This window comes from Schistocerca nitens, chromosome 5 (genome assembly GCF_023898315.1).
Source record: "Schistocerca nitens isolate TAMUIC-IGC-003100 chromosome 5, iqSchNite1.1, whole genome shotgun sequence".
Taxonomy (NCBI): domain Eukaryota; kingdom Metazoa; phylum Arthropoda; class Insecta; order Orthoptera; family Acrididae; genus Schistocerca; species Schistocerca nitens.
In genome coordinates, this window is record NC_064618.1 from 257,150,538 (window position 1) to 257,170,286 (window position 19,749).

The following is a 19,749-nucleotide window of genomic DNA, read 5'->3' on the forward strand; positions in this document are numbered from 1 at the left end:
CACAAATTGCGTGAAAATGTAATCACATGTCAGTTGTAGTATAATATATTTGTCCAATGAATACGCGTTTATCATCTGCATTTCTTGGTGTAGCAATTTTAATGGCCAGTAGTGTATTTGCAATATGTATGGATATTTTCACACCTTCTTGCGTGGGACGCTACATCGATCACTGAGTAACATTTGCAAATACCAGACTACTTTTACAACCACAATATTAACAGTCTGAACCAGAAGAGTGACTGTTGAACACTTTTGTAATGTGTCTGTAACGATGTGAGAAATATTGAGTAGCGGTGCTCCACGCCAAAAGCTAGAAAGGAACATCAGTGGAAAAGACGCAGTCAAAATTTATGAGACAAAGTAATAATAAGCCGACAGGTAACAGTACCTCTCACGCAACACTCTTAATTGAAGCCTGCGTCCTAATTATCTTAACCACGGCATCACTCCTAAGCTCATTATACACAGAGCCAGTGTGAGGTCTCTCACCCTGGTGTCAGAATCTTTTGTAACAATATACTTATGGAGCATTTCTCTTATGAGGTTGTTAGACGATCAGTTTGATAGCAGAACTGATTATTTATTGGAGTCATAAGTGCAGTTTACCATAGGTGATTAAGAGTTTCGGTTGTTATGGGTAATCCTGAATTTAGTCGCAGTATATCAATATCTCTTCGCAGAGTAAGGCCGTATGTGGTCTGCCAGTATTTCAGTGTTGAGGGCCGATGACGAAGCTGACGTTTCGCAAAGCAACTGACCTAAAGCCATGAAAGTAGAAAACGGTAATCGCTTAGAATAAATCATAAATGCGGCTGTTATAAATAATCAGTTATAGCTCCCCTACAGTTGCTTCATCCTTATATAGACATTATGTCTCCTTCTCAGTTCCGCCTTGACTTCTTTTTCCATTTTTCAGTCTTTTCTTGAGGTCCTATTTGGTATTGGTCCCATGTACTTAATAACATATTGTAAAATATTTCGCATGAGTGATTTGTAAGTAATCTCATTTATAGAATGATTGCATTCTCCCAGTATCCTAGAAAGGAACACAAGCCTGCCACCTGTTTCATCTACGACATTTCATTTCACATTCTTCCAAATAGTTAAACACAGGTATTTGTGTGATTTGACATTTCAGCAGTGACTCGTTAATATTGCAGTCCTGGTATACCACGTTTTCTTCGTTTTGTGCAGCGCACAGTTTTACATTTACGAACATGTAAAGCGAGTTACCAGTCTTTGTAGCACTTCGAAATTTTATCGAGATCTTATTGAATAATTGAGCAGATTCTTACATCAGTACCTCATTATTTGATCAATGCATCAACTTTGAAAAGCCTGACGTGACTATTAATGTCATCTGCAGATAATTAATGTACAGTGTGAACAGCAAGAATTCCGGCACAAAATTCCTGGGGCACGGCTAAAGTTCCTTCTATTTAGATTGACACTCCATTCAAAATAACATGTTGTGTCTTTCGTACCAAGAAACACCCAGTCCCACCAAAAATTTTGCTTGATACACCATAAGATCCTACTTTTGTTCATGATCACCGATGTGGCATTGAGACAAATACTTTTCAGGAATTAAAGATTACTGCATCTACATAACTGCCTTGAACCGTGTGTTTCACGATGTATTATGAGAAAAGTGCAACTTGTATTGCTCATGATTTTTTTTTCGGAGTCCATGCAAGCTGGATTGGAAGAGGTCATACTGTTCGAGATGTCTCGCTACATTTGAGCCTAAAATAGCTCCTAAGATTCTACAGCGACCTGATGCCAATGTTCTGATACACGAGAGACTAATTCAGCTGCAGTTTTTTGTAGAATCTAATGATCCATCGTGCCCTGGGGCTTTGTTCAATTTTAGCGGCTTCAGCTGTTTCTCAAAGCCACTGACGTTAATGTACCATTCATCTTTGCAGTGTTGTGAGAGTTTAACAGTGGTAGAGCTCCTGATTTTTCTCCTTTGTGTTGGAACGTTTGAGGACGGAGCTCTGCATCTTATTATTATTAGTCGCGTATGGGCTCAACAGGACCACGCGAGGAAGAATCAGTCAATGGCGCTTTTGATGGTTGGTCTTCCTTTGTGTCCAAATTCGTTTCACACTTTCGGAACGAAGACTCTTTCTTTCATCAGACCACTGTGTTCCAGTTGGTTTTTTAATTTTCCTCTTTTGTATAAACGTTTTTCTATCTGCGACGTCTGCCTGAGTTATACCGGCAGCTTTAAGATCCTTCTTAATCACAGCGAACCATTTAATTGGCTCAGATTTGGCCTTAGTTCTGTTTTCGTAGAATTCTACTATTTGCTTTATCGACCTGTAGGTGCCATTCTTTTAATGTGCCCATAAAATTTTAGTCTTCGTTTCCTCATGTCACCATGTCTGTCTGTGTAGTCTTATATTTCCCTATTACTTCTCAGCCTATAAGCTTCTTCATCAGTAGTTTTGGGGCCCAATATTATCCTAATAATCTTTCTTTCTTTCTTTTGAATTTCTTCAATATCCCTCTTAGTAATTAAAATTAAAGATTCTGCTTCATAAAGACATTCAGGTTTGATTACAGTTCTGTAATGCATAAGTTTACTGAATTTAGAAAGTGAATTTTTATTATTTAAATTTTGTGTTAATATGATTGCAGTTGCCATTTTTGACAGCGAACTCTGTTTGCAGCTTTTATCAGACCGTTTTCTTGTGTGATTCCCCCCCCCCCCCCTAAGTATTTAAACTTAGAAGCCCTTTTCATTTTTCCATATTTCGGTTTCGAAAAATTTAGTGCTTGTTTGTTGCATGTCATATATTCCGTTTTTTCTAATGATATTTGTAGTTCTTTTTCTGCAACTTCTTGCAGGCCGCGGTGGCCGTGCGGTTATAGGCGCTGCAGTCCGGAACCGCGGGACTGCTATGGTCGCAGGTTCGAATCCTGCCTGGATGGATGTGTGTGATGTCCTTAGGTTAGTTAGGTTTAAGTAGTTCTAAGTTCTAGGGGACTGATGACCTAAGATTAAGTCCCATAGTGCTCAGAGCCATTTGAACCATTTTTTGCAACTTCTTTAAGAATTTATGTTTGTTTTTGAGTTGTTTTAATATCCCTAGTTGAAATTGCCAGATCATCTGCAAAGGCTAGGCAATGTACTCCAATATTACTTCTACGTAACTTTATTGATTGATCTATATTTTGACTCGACTTTTTCTCTCGGCATTCTGTAATTATCTTTTCCAAAACACAGTTCAACAGTAATGGGAAGGGTCTGTCTCCCTCTGTAACACCAGTCTTTATATCAAGTGTTTCAGAAAATTTCCCCATGAATTTAACTTTACAGCTAGTGTCGATTAACTTTTCCTTAATTAGTGTCAGGTTTCATTATCTGACCTTTGTTTCTTTAAAATTAGGAAAACAGATTCATAATCAACTGAGTCGTAGGCTACCCATGTTTTATTTTGCTGTTGCTTTGCTAACTTTAATTTATTTCCTTTGGCATCCCTGAGTGTGTAGACACTAACATGCTAATTGAGAGTCTTTGCGTATGAATAGAATTTTTTTGAATTACGTTGGACGTTTCGACAATATTGCTTTTGTACAGCCAAAGGCATTTAATTTAACATTTTCTTGTCTTCAGCCTTATCCCTTTTTTCCCCGTGTTAATAAGCCGAGGCTGCAACTGTTTCTTGTTTGACGTTTTCTCCGTCTGCGAGGAGCAAGGAGTGGATTGGTGTTCCCACATAATCGAAAAGAAAGCTCTTCACGAGTCCGTTTCGTGCCGCAGTGGAGGTACCCACCTTGGTTAGTAACTATACCTCTGCGAGGCACACCATATCTGATCACTCTGACAAAGACTGCCTGCAACGGTAAATTAACGTCCGTCTTCGTTGCGAAATATGACGATACCAGGCCGTGCACAAAATAAGTGAGACAGAAAAGAATTTTCCAGAATATACTCCCCAAGGACAAAAGGCTGTTAGAAAAGTCTGACGTGCAGCGTGTTAATATATAAAGATTCGTGTAACAATAATAGTAGACAGCTGACAAAACAAATTAGCTTCATCCAAAAAGTAGAAGACATAAGATTACAATATCGACTACTGAAAGGTGATGCTATATATAATTCTCCCAAAATCTGCCTCCTTAACTGCAATACCAGCTGCTTGTAATGGTTAATTATAAAAATAGGAAAACAGATAAATTAATTTTGTGAGCTACAGCATTGAAAACAACAAATGTGAGGTACCTTAACCACGAGTGTCCCCACATATACACATTAATGGGAAAAGAAGGAAACGTGGGTTTAGGAATGTGCAGCAAAATCTTATCTCTCTATCAAACCTTAGGACAGCAACACTCAAGTTTGAATGTGACGTTAGAGACAGCAAAATAAAAAGTCGCCTAAACAATTACACCAATCAAAAAAGTTTAGCATCACCTCGTTTACGAGAGTTCCGGAAAATGTACAGAAAACTGGAATAGAAATCAACATAAACATCATCTCCGTCTTTTTTATTGCTCCTGAAAACCACACATTGCATGTTGTACCACCATACAGCGAGACCTTCAGAGGTGGTGGTCCTGATTGATGTACACACCGGTACCTCTAATACCCAGTAGCACGTCCTCTTGAATTGATGCATGCCTAGATTCGTCGTGGCATACTATCCACAAGCTCATCAAGGCACTGTTGGTCCAGATTGTCCCACTCCTCAACGGTGATTCGGCGTAGATCCCTCAGAGTAGTTGGTGGGTCACGTCGTCCATAAACAGCCCTTTTCAGTCTATCCCAGGCATGTTCGATGGGGTTCGTGTCTGGAGAACTTGGTGGCCACTCTAGTCGAGCGTTGTCGTTATCCTGAGGGAAGTCATTCACATGTTGTGCAGGATGGGACTCGAATTGTCGTCCATGAAGACGTATGCCTCGCCAATATGCTGCCGATATGGTTGCACTATCGGTCGGAGGATGGCATTCACGTATCGTACAGCCGTTACGGCGCCTTCCATGACCACCAGAGGCGTGTGTCGGCCTCACATAATGCCTTCACAAAACAGCAAGGAACCTCCACCTTGCTGCACTCGCTCGACAGTGTGTCTAAGGCGTTCAGCCTGACCGGGTTGCCTCCAAACACGTCTCTGCCTATTGTCCGGTTGAAGGCATATGTTGTTGGGTCCACATGTATCGCGCTATATGGTGTCGTGGTTGCAAAGATGGACCTCGCCATTTACGTCGAGAGTGAAGCAGCGCATCATGAAGTCTGTTGCGCACAGTTTGAGTCGTAACACGACGTTCTGTGGCTGCACGAAAAGCAGTATTCAACAGGTGGCGTTGCTGCCAGGGTTCCTCTGAGCCATAATCCGTAGGTAGCGATCTTCCACTGCAGTAGTAGGCGTTGGGCGGTCTGAGCGAGGCACGTAATCGACAGTTCCTGTCTCTTTGTATCTCCTCGACGTGCGAACAAGCCGGCCGCGGTGGTCTAGCGGTTCTGGCGCTGCAGTCCGGTACCGCGGGACTGCTACTGTCGCAGGTTCGAATCCTGCCTCGGGCTTGGGTGTGTGTGATGTCCTTAGGTCAGTTAGGTTTAAGTAGTTCTAAGTTCTAGGGGACTTATGACCTAAGATGTTGAGTCCCATAGTGCTCAGAGCCATTTGAACCATTTGATGTGCGAACAACATCGCTTTGGTTCACTCTGAGACGCCTGGACACTTCCCTTGTAGAGAGCCCTTCCTGGCACAAAGCAACAATGCGGACGCGATCGAACCGATGTATTGACCGTCTAGGCATGGTTGAACTACAGACAACACGAGTCGTGTACCTCCTTGGTGGAATGAGTCGGACCACCTCCGTCTAACAGGCACTGCTCATGCATGGTTGTTTACATATTTGGGCGGGTTTAGTGACATTTCTGTACCCTGTACCGTCAAAGGGACTGTGTCAGTAATACAATATCCACAGTCAATGTCTACCTTCTGGAGTTCTGGGAATGCAAAAGATTTTTGATATGTGTATGTCACACCGTCGGTACCCTGCAATATCTCCTGTAATAGTTGGTATTTGGGCTGAAACACCATTCTTTAACATACACATACATGCATGAAGTGAACTCCAATCGGGTACATTAATAATGACATGAACACATTTGTCTTCAATGCAGCTGGATGGTCCTACGATTATCACTCATAAACTATTGGGAAGGAGTATCCCATTCTTCTTCTTTTTCTTTTTCTTCTGGTCTTCCACTTTATCACAGGACCAATCACTTACAACGAAGTCTTCATGATGTGGTTGCTTCACCCACCCTGCCATGATAGTGACTACATCAGGTACTGATGTGCAATGGGCTTCTATACACAAAAATTTGTAATAATAATAATATGTATAGCCACTATAGCACTGTCACATTACCAACTGAGGTACAATGTGTACATTTTGATCGGGAACATTTCTCTACATACGTCTTCTCATAACTATATATAGGAGCATGTGAAAATTTTGTCTATCATTCAGTTTCACAGTGATTGAATAGAAGGCATTGGCTGTAATGACGAGGAAGTATACTGTCCTCACGCTAAGCAGTCAGTACTCCATATTTACTTATTTTCATTCCATAGCACAACATGAGGACGGAGTGATTGAGGAAATTTGATGCTGTCGTGGCATCCCAGAAACTGTACTGAAGACACGGTCAGCAATTGTTGTTGTTGTTGTGGTCTTCAGTCCTGAGACTGGTTTGATGCAGCTCTCCATGCCACTCTATCCTGTGCAAGCCTCTTCATCTCCCAGTACCTACTGTAACCTACATCCTTCTGAATCTGCTTAGTGTATTATGCAGTGTATAATGCTTACTGCAATTATACAGTAAATAATTCCAACTGAGCAATGTTACAAATAAAGGGAAGGAAAAAAACAAAAAAATGGCTCTGAGCACTATGAGACTTAACATCTGAGTTCATCAGTCCCCTAGACTTGTTGTTGTTGTTGTGGTCTTCAGTCCTGAGACTGGCTTGATGCAACTCTCCGTGATACCCTATCCTGTGCAAGCTTCTTCATTTCCCAGTACTTACTGCAACCCACATCATTCTGAATCTGCTTAGTGTATTCAACTCTTAATCTCCATCTACGATTTTTACCCTCCACGCTGCCCTACAATGCCAAATTTGTGATCCCTTGATGCCTCAGAACATGTCCTACTAACCGGTCACTCCTTTTTGTCAAGTTGTGCCACATAATCCTCTTCTCCCCAATTCTATTCAATACTTCATCATTAGTTATGTGATCTACCCATCTAATCTTCAGCATTCTTCTGTAGCACCACATTTCGAAAGCTTCTATTATCTTCTTGTCCAAACTATTTATCGTCCATGTTTCACTTCCATACATGGCTACACTCCATAAAAGTACTTTCAGAAACGACTTCCTGACACTTAAATCTATACTCGATGTTAACAAATTTATCTTCTTTAGAAACGTTTTCCTTGCCATTGCCAGTCTACATTTTATATCTTCTCTACTTCGACCATCATCAGTTATTTTTCTCCCAAATAGCAAAACTCCTTTACTACTTTAAGTCATTTCCTAATCTGATTCCCTCAGCATCACCCGACTTAATTCGACTACATTCCATTATCCTCGTTTTGCTTTTGTTGATGTTCATCATATATCCTCCTTTCAAGACTCTGTCCATTCCGTTCAACTGCTCTTCCGAGACCTTTGATGTCTATGATAGAATTACAATGTCATCGGCGAACCTCAAAGTTCTTATTTCTTCTCCATGGATTTTAATACCTACTCCGAATTTTTCTTTTGTTTCCTTTACTGCTTGCTCAATATACAGATTGAATAACATCGGGGAGAGGCTACAACCCTGTCTCACTCCCTTCCCAGCCACTGCTTCCCTTTCATGCCCCTCGACTCTTATAACTGCCATCTGCTTTCTGTACAAATTGTAAATAGCCTTTCGCTCCCTGTATTTTACCCCTGCCACCTTTAAAATTTGAAAGAGAATACACCAGTCAACATTGTCAAAAGCTTTCTCTAAGTCTACAAATGCTAGAAACGTAGGTTTCCCTTTCCTTAATCTTTCTTCTAAGATAAGTCGTAAGGTCAGTATTGCCTCATGTGTTCCAACATTTCTACGGAATCCAAACTGATCTTCCCCGAGGTCGGCTTCTACCAGTTTTTCTATTCGTCTGTAAAGAATTCCTGTTAGTATTTTGCAGCTGTGACTTATTAAACTGATAGTTCGGTAATTTTCACGTCTGTCAACACCTGCTTTCTTTGGGATTGGAATTATTATATTCTTCTCGAAGTCTGAGGGTATTTCGCCTGTCTCATACATCTTGCTCACCAGATGGTAGACTTTCGTCAGGACTGGCTCTCCCAAGGCCGCCAGTAGTTCTAATGGAATGTTGTCTACTCCCGGGGCCTTGTTTCGACTCAGGTCTTTCAGTGCTCTGTCAAACTCTTCACGCAGTATCGTATCTCCCATTTCATCTTCATCTACATCCTCTTCCATTTCCATAATATTGTCCTCAAGTACATAACCCTTGTATAGACCCTCTATATAGTCCTTCCACCTTTCTGCTTTTCCCTTCTTTGCGTAGAACTGGGTTTCCATCTGAGCTCCTGATATTCATACAAGTGGTTCTCTTTTCTCCAATGGTCTCTTTAATTTTCCTGTAGGCAGTATCTATCTTACCCCTAGTGAAATATGTCTCTACATCCTTACACTTGTCTTCTAGCCATCCCTGCTTAGCCATTTTGCACTTCCTTTCGATCTCATTTTGAAACGTTTGTATTCCTTTTTGCCTGCTTCAATACTGTATTTTTATATTTTCTCTTTTCATCAATTATATTCAATTGTTCTTCTGTTACCCAAGGATTTCTACTAGTACTCGTATTTTTACCTACTTGATCCTCTGCTGCCTTCACTACTTCAACCCTCAAAGGTACCCATTCTTCTTCTACTGTATTTCATTCCACCATTCCTGTCAATTGTTCCCTTATGCTCTCCCTGAAACTATCTACAACCTCTGGTTAAGTCAGTTTATTCAGGTTCCATCTCTTGAAATTCCCACCTTCTTGCAGTTTCTTCAATTTAATCTACAGTTCATAACCAATTGTTTGTGGTCAGAGTGCACATCTGCCCCTGGAAATGTCTTACAATTTAAAAACTGGTTCCTAAATCTCTGTCTTACCATTATATAAACTATCCAATACCTTCTAGTATCTCCAGGCTTGTTCCATGTATACAACCTTCTTGCATGATTCTTGAACCAAGTGTTAGGAATGATTAAGTTATGCTCTGGGCCAAATTCTACCAGGCGGCTTCCTCTTTCATTTCTTACCCCCAATCCATATTCACTTACCACGTTTCCTTCTCTTCCTTTTCCTACTATCGAATTACAGTCACCCATGACTATGAAATTTTCGTCTCCCTTCACTAACTGAATAATTTCTTTTATGCCATCATACATTTATTCAATTTCTTCATCATCTGCAGAGCTAGTTGGCATATAAACTTGTACTACCGTAGTAGGTGTGGGCTTCGTCTCTATCTTGGCCACAATAATGCGTTCACTATGCTGTTTGTAGTAGCTTACCCGCACTCCTATTTTTTTATTCATTATTTAACCTATTCCTGCATTACCCCTATTTGATAATGTGTTTATAATTCTGTACTCACCTGACCAAAAGTCTTGTTCCTCCTGCCACTGAACTTCACTAATTCCAACTATATCTAACTTTAAGCTATCCATTTCCCTTTTTAAATTTTCTAATCTACCTGCCCGATTAAGGGATCTGACATTCCACGCTCTGATCCATAGAACGCCAGTTTTCCTTTTCCTGATAACGACGTCCTCTTGAGTAGTCCCCACCCGGAGATCCGAATGGGGGACTATTTTACCTCCGGAATATTTTACCCAAGAGGACGCCATCATGATTTATCCATACAGTAAAGCTGCATGCCCTCGGGAAAAATTACGGCTGTAGTTTCCCCTTGCTTTCAGCCGTTCGCAGTACCAGCAGAGCAAGGCCGTTTTGGTTAATGTTGCAAGGCCAGGTCAGTCAATCATCCAGACTGTTGCCCCTGCAACTACTGAAACGGCTGCTGCCCCTCTTCAGGAACCACACGTTTGTCTGGCCTCTCAACAGATGCCGCTCCGTTGTGGTTGCACCTATGGTACGGCCATCTGTATCGCTGAGGCACGCAAGCCTCCCCACCAACGGCAAGGTCCATGGTTCATGGGGAAGCCCCTAGACTTAGAACTACTTAAACATAACAGAACCGTGTGTGGCATGCACTCGTGCTGTCCCTTATTTTCCATCCTTTTTTTTTTCATGTTGCCACCTCGTTATGTTAGTTTCAATTTCTGTTGTCACTGAGTTGCTGCCTTGTCTGCCATCAATGGCAGCAGCAGCGCCTATCGATATAGTCCTCACGTGTTATTTTGTTCCACTGCTATTACTTCCAGGTTGTCATCTGTCGTGGAGTCATCTGGAACGAGCCAGGAGGGCAGTTGGAACCTGGCAGTCGGGGAGTTAGAACGCGGCACTAGTTTATTCAGGTTACAGTAGCAGTGAGGTCCGCATGTCCATGGCTCGCCCGAAAGTTGCCGCCACACATCACTTGAGCCGGGGACGGTCTTCGTGGATCGTTGGTCGGTCGTCCTACTGGACGAAGTGAATTGGCTCGCCGATCGCTTATGGGTTGTCTGTGTGTGTGTATCGATTCCCGATTTGTCTTCGTAATTGCACTGCCACTGCTGAGTGTCGTTCAAGTCTTCGTTCAAGTGTTTGTCAAGCTGTAAGTGTAGCAGCTGCCATTTCCACTGACAACTTGTTTTAAATGTTGTCGGTGTACTGGTAGTCAGTCGGTTGGTTGGAGAGGATCAGCGAGGAAGTCTCCATTCAGACGTCGGCCGGGGCCGCTGGCGGTTTCTATGCAGTTCAAAATGGTTTAAATGGCTCTGAGCACTATGCGACAACTTCTGAGGTCATCAGTCCCCTAGAACTTAGAACTACTTAAACCTAACTAACCTAAGGACATCACACACATCCATGCCCGAGGCAGGATACGATCCTGCGACCGTAGCGGTCGCGCGGTTCCAGACTGTAGTGCCTAGAACCGCTCGGCCACTCCGGCCGCCTTCTATGCAGTGTCGGAGTGGGTGGGGGCTGTTCCGAGTGCTACGAGGTTCGTGGCTTAGCGACACAGGACATGAAAGTTGAGTGGTGATTTAATTACCGAAGCCACGTCTGTTCACGTTGTCCCCTTGGTTGGTGGTTCGCTGTTGGTGATATTCCTGGAAGCAACAGCGAGCGTTCGAGTTGGTGAAGATTTAGCCGCTGTATGGTGGAATTAACTATATTTGCCGGTTTGAAATTCAAGTGCACCGGCGGAATTTTCTGCCTTGTGGTCGTTAGTGTTCCGGTTACCTGCCGTGGTCGCTGAAGTAAATCCAGGCTGTCCTTTCCTCACCTGTGGTCGTTGTCCAACACGGTGTGTAGTTTTTGACAGCTTAATGTATTTTTGGTTGTGGGCATCTATGTCTGTAACGTTTTGGCTTTGGTCGGTAGTTAGCAAGTCGTCTTGGCGGTAGGTCCCCGACTGAGTCTTGGTTGTGTTGCCAGCGGATCGAGTACAGTTGGGCCGACATCTTGTCTCACCTAAGCGAACGTTAAGATTTCAAGTGCAGACCGAGCCCCCTGGAAACTGCTGAGCGCCGCGCCGTTGCCTATACTGCCTTTCTTGTTGGCGTTTAATTTTGTATTTTTAATGTCTCATAGCCCGTCGTTGGAATTTGTAGGCTCGTAATTGTGTTTTTAAGATCAAAGGCCTACAGCCACTTTGAAAGTAAGTTTTTCTAAATTGGGTAAGTCTTACATTGTCTGAAGATAAAGCTTAGGCCTTCTGCCTGTTGAAAACTTATTGCATTGTTTTAAAGCATCGGCCTTCAGCCGCTTTAAGTTTTAAGGATCTTACTTATCAAGTATTACCTTTTGGAAGGTAAAGCTGTGGGCTTTCTGCCTGTTGGAAATGTATCGTAGTTTTATTGTTCTTAAAATGATGGGCCTTCAGCCGCTTTCAAATTTTGGATCCTTACTTATCAAGTCTTACATCACTTGGGCTTGAATACTATTTAAAGTTAAAAGCTTTGGCCGTTGTGCCTTGGAAAATTGGTTGCAGTTTTCTTTTTTTTAAAAAAAAAAGGCCTTCAGTCGTTTTGGAGTAAGGTTTCTTATTGGTCATAAAGCTTTGGCCTCCTGCCTTTTGAAAGGTTATTGTAGTTATGTTGTTTTAAATTTGTCGGCCTTCAACCGTTTTTTTTTTTTAAACTTAATCTATCTGACTAGTCAAGTCTTACATCGCTTGGTCTTAAATACTATTTAAGGTTAAAGCCTAGAGCTCTCTGTCTCAAAAAAAGAAATATTTATAGCAGTTGTATTTAATTCATGGGTCTTCAGCTGTTTTAGAATAAAGACGTTTTCTGTCTATAGTCAAGCTTAAAAGCCCCGCTGTAATATTTGGACAACTAAATAAAGTATTATGTTTGGAGTGTAACTGACAGCCGCTCATTCTGGCCCCCTTCCACAATTCCTACTACTTGTCCTGTCCTGTGGTTTTAGCAAGGTGTATTACTAACAAACCTAAGGACATCACACATATCCCTGGCCGAGGCAGGATTCGAACCTGCGACCGCAGCAGCAGCGCGGTTCCGGACTGAAGCGCCTAGAACCGCTCGGCCACAGCGGCTGGTGGAAGAAAAACACCCAGTCTGTGGTAATATAAATTTTCTTTTAAATGGGAGGCGCTGCATTATCAAAAACATCCACTGGTTCATTTTTTCACAGTATTTAGCAAATAACAGTTTCTTGTATGCACAACATTCAGCACGTAGTTCCTTCAAACTGATTGGGGTATCGAAAAACTCAGGTATTCCGACTGTAAATGTAGTGTGTGTGGATTCCACATCTGCCGGAGTCGTCTTCAGCATTGCACTGATACATGAATTAAAGCTTTGCTCTGAATCATTAATATAGATTACACACATAAAGATAGTTCACAGTGTCACTGTATATAGCTCGGATACATGGTAGCCGTCGCTCGAGTCTCTCTAACGTATGGGATATCACCACGCTTAATCCAAATTGCTACAGTGGGGTGCGGATCAGTCTTCAGATTTCACCCTGAATGCTGCATCATCGCAGCATAGATAGCATCAGAGCAGCACAGTAAATGTCCAGGGCAGACAGAGGTGGATTATACTCTGTAGTCACCTGCACACTGATGAAGGGTTTTGCATGACATAGTTCTTTCTACTCGAACTCAGTAAACCGCTCTTCAACACTCTTCGTTGCGTTTGTGATCTCAACCACTACATGCCAGTCACAGTCTCGTGCTTCTATGCCTATACCCAGACTTTTTGACACTCCAGCAGTAAAATTACATGTGGAGTGAACAGCAATAGCGCACTGGGAGCAATTAGTATCTTCTCATCCAGTACATTTACACTCTGCTCTTACAATACTGCTTTAATGTTCTGTAGTTCATTGGATGGTGCGAATATTGGAGTCCAGAACTGCCCACACCATGCTGCATGAGACCCCCAGTGCAATTCTGCTAGCCAGGATTATGGCTGGGTTTTATCGTCGATGAATTGCACAGACAACAGCAGCTCCTTTTTCTGCTCCTCGTGACAAGAAGCACTACAGGATCCCATTTGCTATGGTATGAGGACAGTTTCAATTTATTCAAGACGGTGGACCTTCCTCCCAACCCTCCCCAGACTGCAGGTCATTCCAAGTTGGAGGACAATGCCACTGCTGCAGGTCCTGACATGCTGGAGGTCACCTTAGCAGTTGAACAAAGAGCAAGAAGAATCATTACATGTGGGACACAGAAGAAGACACAATAGCAGAGAGTCATGTAATTAGTACCTTACTATTTCGCTTCTTCCTATTCTTCTGGGGTGCCAGATGATCACAGCTGCTCCAGCTGTCCAAATCCTTCCACTGACTGGGGCCAGTGACCGGTTGTGGTCGCCTTATATCCCTGACGTCACAATCGTATGACCGAAAGCTGAAATGTCATTGGTTCCCACCAAATTTTTCACCCATGACTCTGGTGGCTGTGTTGTCAACTAGGTCAGTCGGTTTGGGGCTGTGGAAGGGACCTCTTAGGCATATTGACTGGGCGTTTCAAAAAGGAACACAGTTTCACCACAAGCAACCATCTGTAGTAAGAGTTGCGAAATGCATCTTCAAATCCTCCCACTGCGTCGCCATTATTTGCTAAGTTTTCTTCTTCTTACACTACTCCATGACCTTTCCTGTCCAGTCCTCCTGTAAGGTTCAATGGACACAGTCGCATGCTTACAGATGATACAGTTATTAAACCTTTCTAGGTCTGACAACAGTACCTTGACAGTTGAACACATTGCAAGATTTCCCCTCCAATTTCCAGTAGGATGACACCCAAAATAAAGAAAAAAAAAAACAATAATATCCATCCACACCAATAGCTCAGCATAGACTGAGCGATTTTTCATGCCCATTCTTTCCCAGGTGGGGTGAGGGGAAAGAGAGTGGTGGTGTAGTGGGAGGGGAGGAGAAGATGTGGAGGAGAAAAGCCCATGATGTCATCAGTGAGATCCTTCCATAGTATTGTAGATAGTGTGGGGAGGGTTGGGAGGAAGGTCCACCATCTTGAATAAATTGAAACTGTCCCCATAGCCCCCTTTGTCCCACTACTTTGGTTCCACAATAGCTTCATACATCGTTAAAATGTTTCTGAAAATGAGAAAGTCCATACATGACGTAGTTGAAAACAGCTTTCCATCGTTTGTAGCTAGTTTAATTGAACGACGGTGAAAACAAAAAACGTTATACATTTAAAACTTAGTAACTGAAACAATCAGAATTTACATCGTCTCGTAACAGAGATTATCATATATCTGACAATCAGTATTTACTTCATTTCATAATAGATATCATCATGTAGATACGAGATGAGGTAAATATTAATTTCAGTTACTAAGTTTCAGTGGCATAAGGCTGTTGTTTTCTGACCATTCTCTAATTAAAATGGCAAAGATCGATGAAAAGGTGTCATGTATGGATGTTATCGTTTAAAAATTTTTTAACGATGTCTGAACGGGATCGACACTAATTGTATATGTTTTATGATCTGAAAAGGGTAGATTTTTGGACAAAACTAGTAACCCATCCAAATAAAGAACAGTTCACGTGCGACATTGACATTCAAATAAAAAGTAGTTGCTTTTAAATATTTACTGCGCCGGTAGCCCCGAGATTCTAAAACAGATGTTTCGATAAGTTTCGATAATGCAAAATATATTGATCTAAGGTTGCCACCATTCAATTGTGTGAAGTTTAGTGTTCCAGTTGCTCCAATGTTATGTCAAGAGTTCAATGTGTGCCAAGATAATTGGTCTATATATGTCATGTATATTTCAAAGAAATTTGTGTCGAAGTTTTATTTTTAAAGAATTTCCTAACTATTTGTGAATGTGAATAAAACGTTCTCGGTTTTCAGGCCGCGTCAATTCGAATAAAATTCCCGAGATTTCGATGACCATCTCCGCCGTCGTCGTCAGGAGTTAACTTACTGCCGGGGCTGCCACGGCATCTACTATCATAGTTAGGTTAATCAGTAAATACAGCCGTAATTACGATTGACACCCCACAACTTTCTGTCTACAGACTGTAAAAATACTATTCTTGTGAGAAGTAGCCCCTTCAGACTATTACATTGTTGACAGAGTGTACATCCTACCTGTGAGACCAGTCCTTGAGAAGTGACGACGTGGGTTCAAATGGCTCTGAGCACTATGGGACTCAACTGCTGTGGTTATCAGTCCCCTAGAACTTAGAACTACTTAAACCTAACTAACCTAAGGACATCACACACATCCATGCCCGAGGCAGGATTCGAACCTGCGACCGTAGCAGTCGCACGGTTCCGGACTGTGCGCCTAGAACCGCGAGACCACCGCGGCCGGCGACGACGTGGGTATACAGTACAGATAAATAATTGAAGGTTTTTTGTAGCCGTGAGGGGTAGCCGTGCTGTCTAAGGTGCCTTGCCACAGTTTGCGCGTCTCCCCCTGCCCCCCCCCCTTCCCGACAGAGGTTCGAGTCCTCCTTTGGGCATGTTGTCCTTAGCGTAAGTTAGTTTAAGTTAGACTAAGTAGTTTGTAAGCCTAGAGACCAGTAGATTAGTCCGACAGAACTTACCACAAATTTCCAAATTTTTTGTAGCTTTTGATGGGTGGTACCAAATTTGTGATTGTGTGCTTCTAACAGATTTTATTTAAGACATAGAAAGTGATTTTTCCGACAATAACACAAATGTGTGGATAGGTCCATTTCTGTTACAGAATGCAATTTGTCCTTTTCTTATGCTTTTGCACGATGTTCACTCCATAAACTGGTTTCTCTGTTTTCCTATAATGTATCACCCAGTTGCCTAGATGCAAGTAAAACCTTGATGGTTTTCATTGCGTTCGAACATGCTAAAGCATGTCTAGGCCCGAGAAACGTTGATGTTACATGACTTAAATGTTGACATTTCCAGTTGGCAGTAACCACTTTCTTGATGTCTTTATGGAGCTATTCTTCAAACTCTCTCCACTACTCTTTATTGGTTTCATTTGTCACAATATCAGCGGTGCCCTCTTAGTAAAAACGGTAGCCAACGTTCCTACCTTATGGAATTACATTTTACCAAAGAGATAATGAGTCTCAATTTTATCTTCCGTGGAGACAGTAGCTCAAGTAATGAATTAAAATTTGTGCCAAGGACGGACTTTCGACCCAAGTCTTATGAACGCTAGGCAAATGTTCTCTCCACTACACATTTTGTCTGACACTGCTGCATGTACTACAGCAGTCCTTTTCCCTCCCTAACACAAGCTTCAATTCTCACCTCTCCCCATACAACTGTACCGACTACCCTAGTCCATTGCCCTCCCTAACAGAAACTTCAGTTCAATGGGCTCAGGTGTGAATCGAAGTTTGTGTTAGGCAGCTACAGTAGTCCATGTAGCGGTGTCAGTGGACAGCACATCTTACTCGTAAGCAGGTTTCATTAGTTGATTTGGAGGAGGGGACAAGACAGCGAGGTCATCGGTCCCATCGGATTCGAGAAAGATGGGCGAGGAAGTCGCCCTCATCCTTTCAAAGGATCCATCCCGGAATTTGCCTGAAGCGATTAAGAAAAATCACGAAAAACTTAAATAACGGTGGCCGGACGCGGGTTTGAACCGCCATCCTCCAGAATGAGAGTCCAGTCTGCTAACCGCTGAGCCACCTCACTCTATTAGTAAGCAGAAGATCCGAGCTCGGGTCCCACCCTCGGTACCAATTTTAATTCATTATTTCAACTCCTATTTTGTTCTTAATATAATATAATAAATAATAAATATAATAAATAATAAAAATATTGATCTCTTTCTACCCCGCCCCAATGATGACGTTTGAAAATTGCAGATATGTCATGCTGCTATAGTTATGAGTCATGTCCAGAAAAAGATGCATTCAAATGAAGAAAAAAGTGTTGACAAGTTTACTGTGCAAGCTCCCAACGACTGGTATTTCGATCGTAAATGTCGTTAATTCTCCCTGGTTGTGGCAGGCTGAGAAGAGAGTTTGCTTAATTTTATCAGCAGGTATTACTTTTATTCATTTTTATATAAGCCTACTGTGGGGAAGGATCTTATGCACACTTTTTCTCTCTCGGCAGCGTAACCTTCCCCGACCATTCTGCCCGCTTTAGAATTGATGTTTAGGCCCATCAAAGTTCAGAATACAATCTTATCGATTGAATTTGAAGTCGCAACGGAAACGCAATTGTAATTTTGGGGATGGTCAGAGAAAACTACATCCAGCACGAATCTAGTCTTGTGCCAATAATTTTAGTAAAGGGGCAGCGTGATTGATATGATTCTCTTTTCTTAGGTATGGTTTAAATGAGCAAGCCGAGAACGGAAATTACTTCGAAAAACAAAGTTAATTTTATATACGAAGACTGTAACTCGTTCTCGAAAGAACAGTTACTGTTGATGACCGTGCAGCTTTTCCCTGGAATAAATGACGACTAACTGAAAACCTCAGCTGCCGACAGGTGTTGATGATATACCTCGATGTGGACAGCTGAAAATGTGTGCCCCGACCGGGATTCGAACCCGGGATCTCCTGCTTACATGGCAGACGCTCTATCCATCTGAGCCACCGAGGGCACAGATGAATAGCGCGACTGCAGGGACTTATCCCTTGCACGCTTCCCATGAGACTTACATTCCCAACTGTCCACAATTCTACATATGTAAGTTAACTTTATTTTAACCAACATTAGAGAAATTTGCGAAGTTACTTCCTAACAGTCTTTTGAATACACATTAACTATGGACAAAGATTATTTACTTTGCACATAGATTATTTCTCCTTTGAATTACAAGCCGTATTGCCTTTGATTTGCATCGTCCTGTGGGGGGAAGGAAAATCTTGGAGAGCACGTGGTCACTACTACTATGCTGATACATGCACATGCACTAGATTATCACTGAAATGCAAATATCGTAACTATTTCTCTATGCAGATTTTCTATGTACAGTGGCTGGCATCGAGCAGGACTCGTGGCTGGTATCTCCAGCGCGAAGTGCTTGAATACGAAACGATTCATCTTAGAAAAGCTACACTCGTCACTAAATTTTCAATAAGCGACATACGCTAGCATAAATGTTCAGCAATCGCAAAAACTGTCTACAACTCCCTCTATGAGCTTTATCGGTGGTTGCAGTTAGAAACTATGCACCACGTGGCGGGTCGTAACGGAAATCTCGATCGGAGAAGATTATTCTTATATGGATAAATTGAACAAAAATCAATAAATGGTTCTTAATTAATCAATCGCGAAAAAGCCTCTGATAAATAAATTGTTAACATTAAACATATTTAAACATTCAAATACCCTTGTCCTGATTTCGACGCAGCTTTCTGAAGGAACGTATGGTCGCTTACCTGTCTTCCAAAAAACTCCCCGTAACTGTTGCGCGGCTCTTTCTCCCGAGCAGCGCGAGGTGGTGGGGGATGCCCATGACCAACCTCTGATAAGAAAACGTTTTTTTTTTTTAGACTTTCGCACCTCCGGTCGAACCTTCCTGTTCCTGCTCTTTGCCTTCCACTGACTGTGTTAAAGTTGGTAGAAGATTATGAGATCCACTATATCTCTGGTTTGTCTGCTACCACACTCAAAACATTCACACCTGACCACGTACTTTAAGGAGAGGTGGGGAAATGTAAATAGGGACACACGACGTGCATATTGTAACTAGAATAAAAGACTTTGATCCATAATTGTTTCTACATGCATGTAATTTGCGGCTGAGATTATTTCACTGTTATTTGATTATGTAAAGTAATTGAATTTACGCTGATAATGTCTATCAGCTGATAGCAACATAACACTGATTTTAACTATGTAACGAAACCTATTGTGACGTTACAACTGGCTCTTTTTTTTGCCCCCATCGGAAGTTGGTATTTTGTCTTTGACATCGACGTTGCGATGTTTAAAAGACTTACTTACTTTACACGTGGCTAAGGCCTTATCGACCATACACCTGCTCTACGAGCCTCTTCCAATTATTTCTATCCAGGGAAATTGTTGTCCAATCAGAGTTGATGCCCATCCCTTGCTGCATCTTCCCGGATATTCTCCATCCACCTAATTC

At 42.1% G+C, this 19,749-nt stretch overlaps 1 non-coding gene across 1 annotated transcript; it reads right to left on the reverse strand.

Annotated features, from left to right (window-relative positions):
* Positions 1 to 18,180: 18,180 nt before the first annotated feature.
* Positions 18,181 to 18,255, reverse strand: Trnat-ugu (transfer RNA threonine (anticodon UGU)). Its single transcript has one exon. It is a non-coding gene; the product is annotated as a tRNA-Thr (tRNA).
* Positions 18,256 to 19,749: the final 1,494 nt, after the last annotated feature.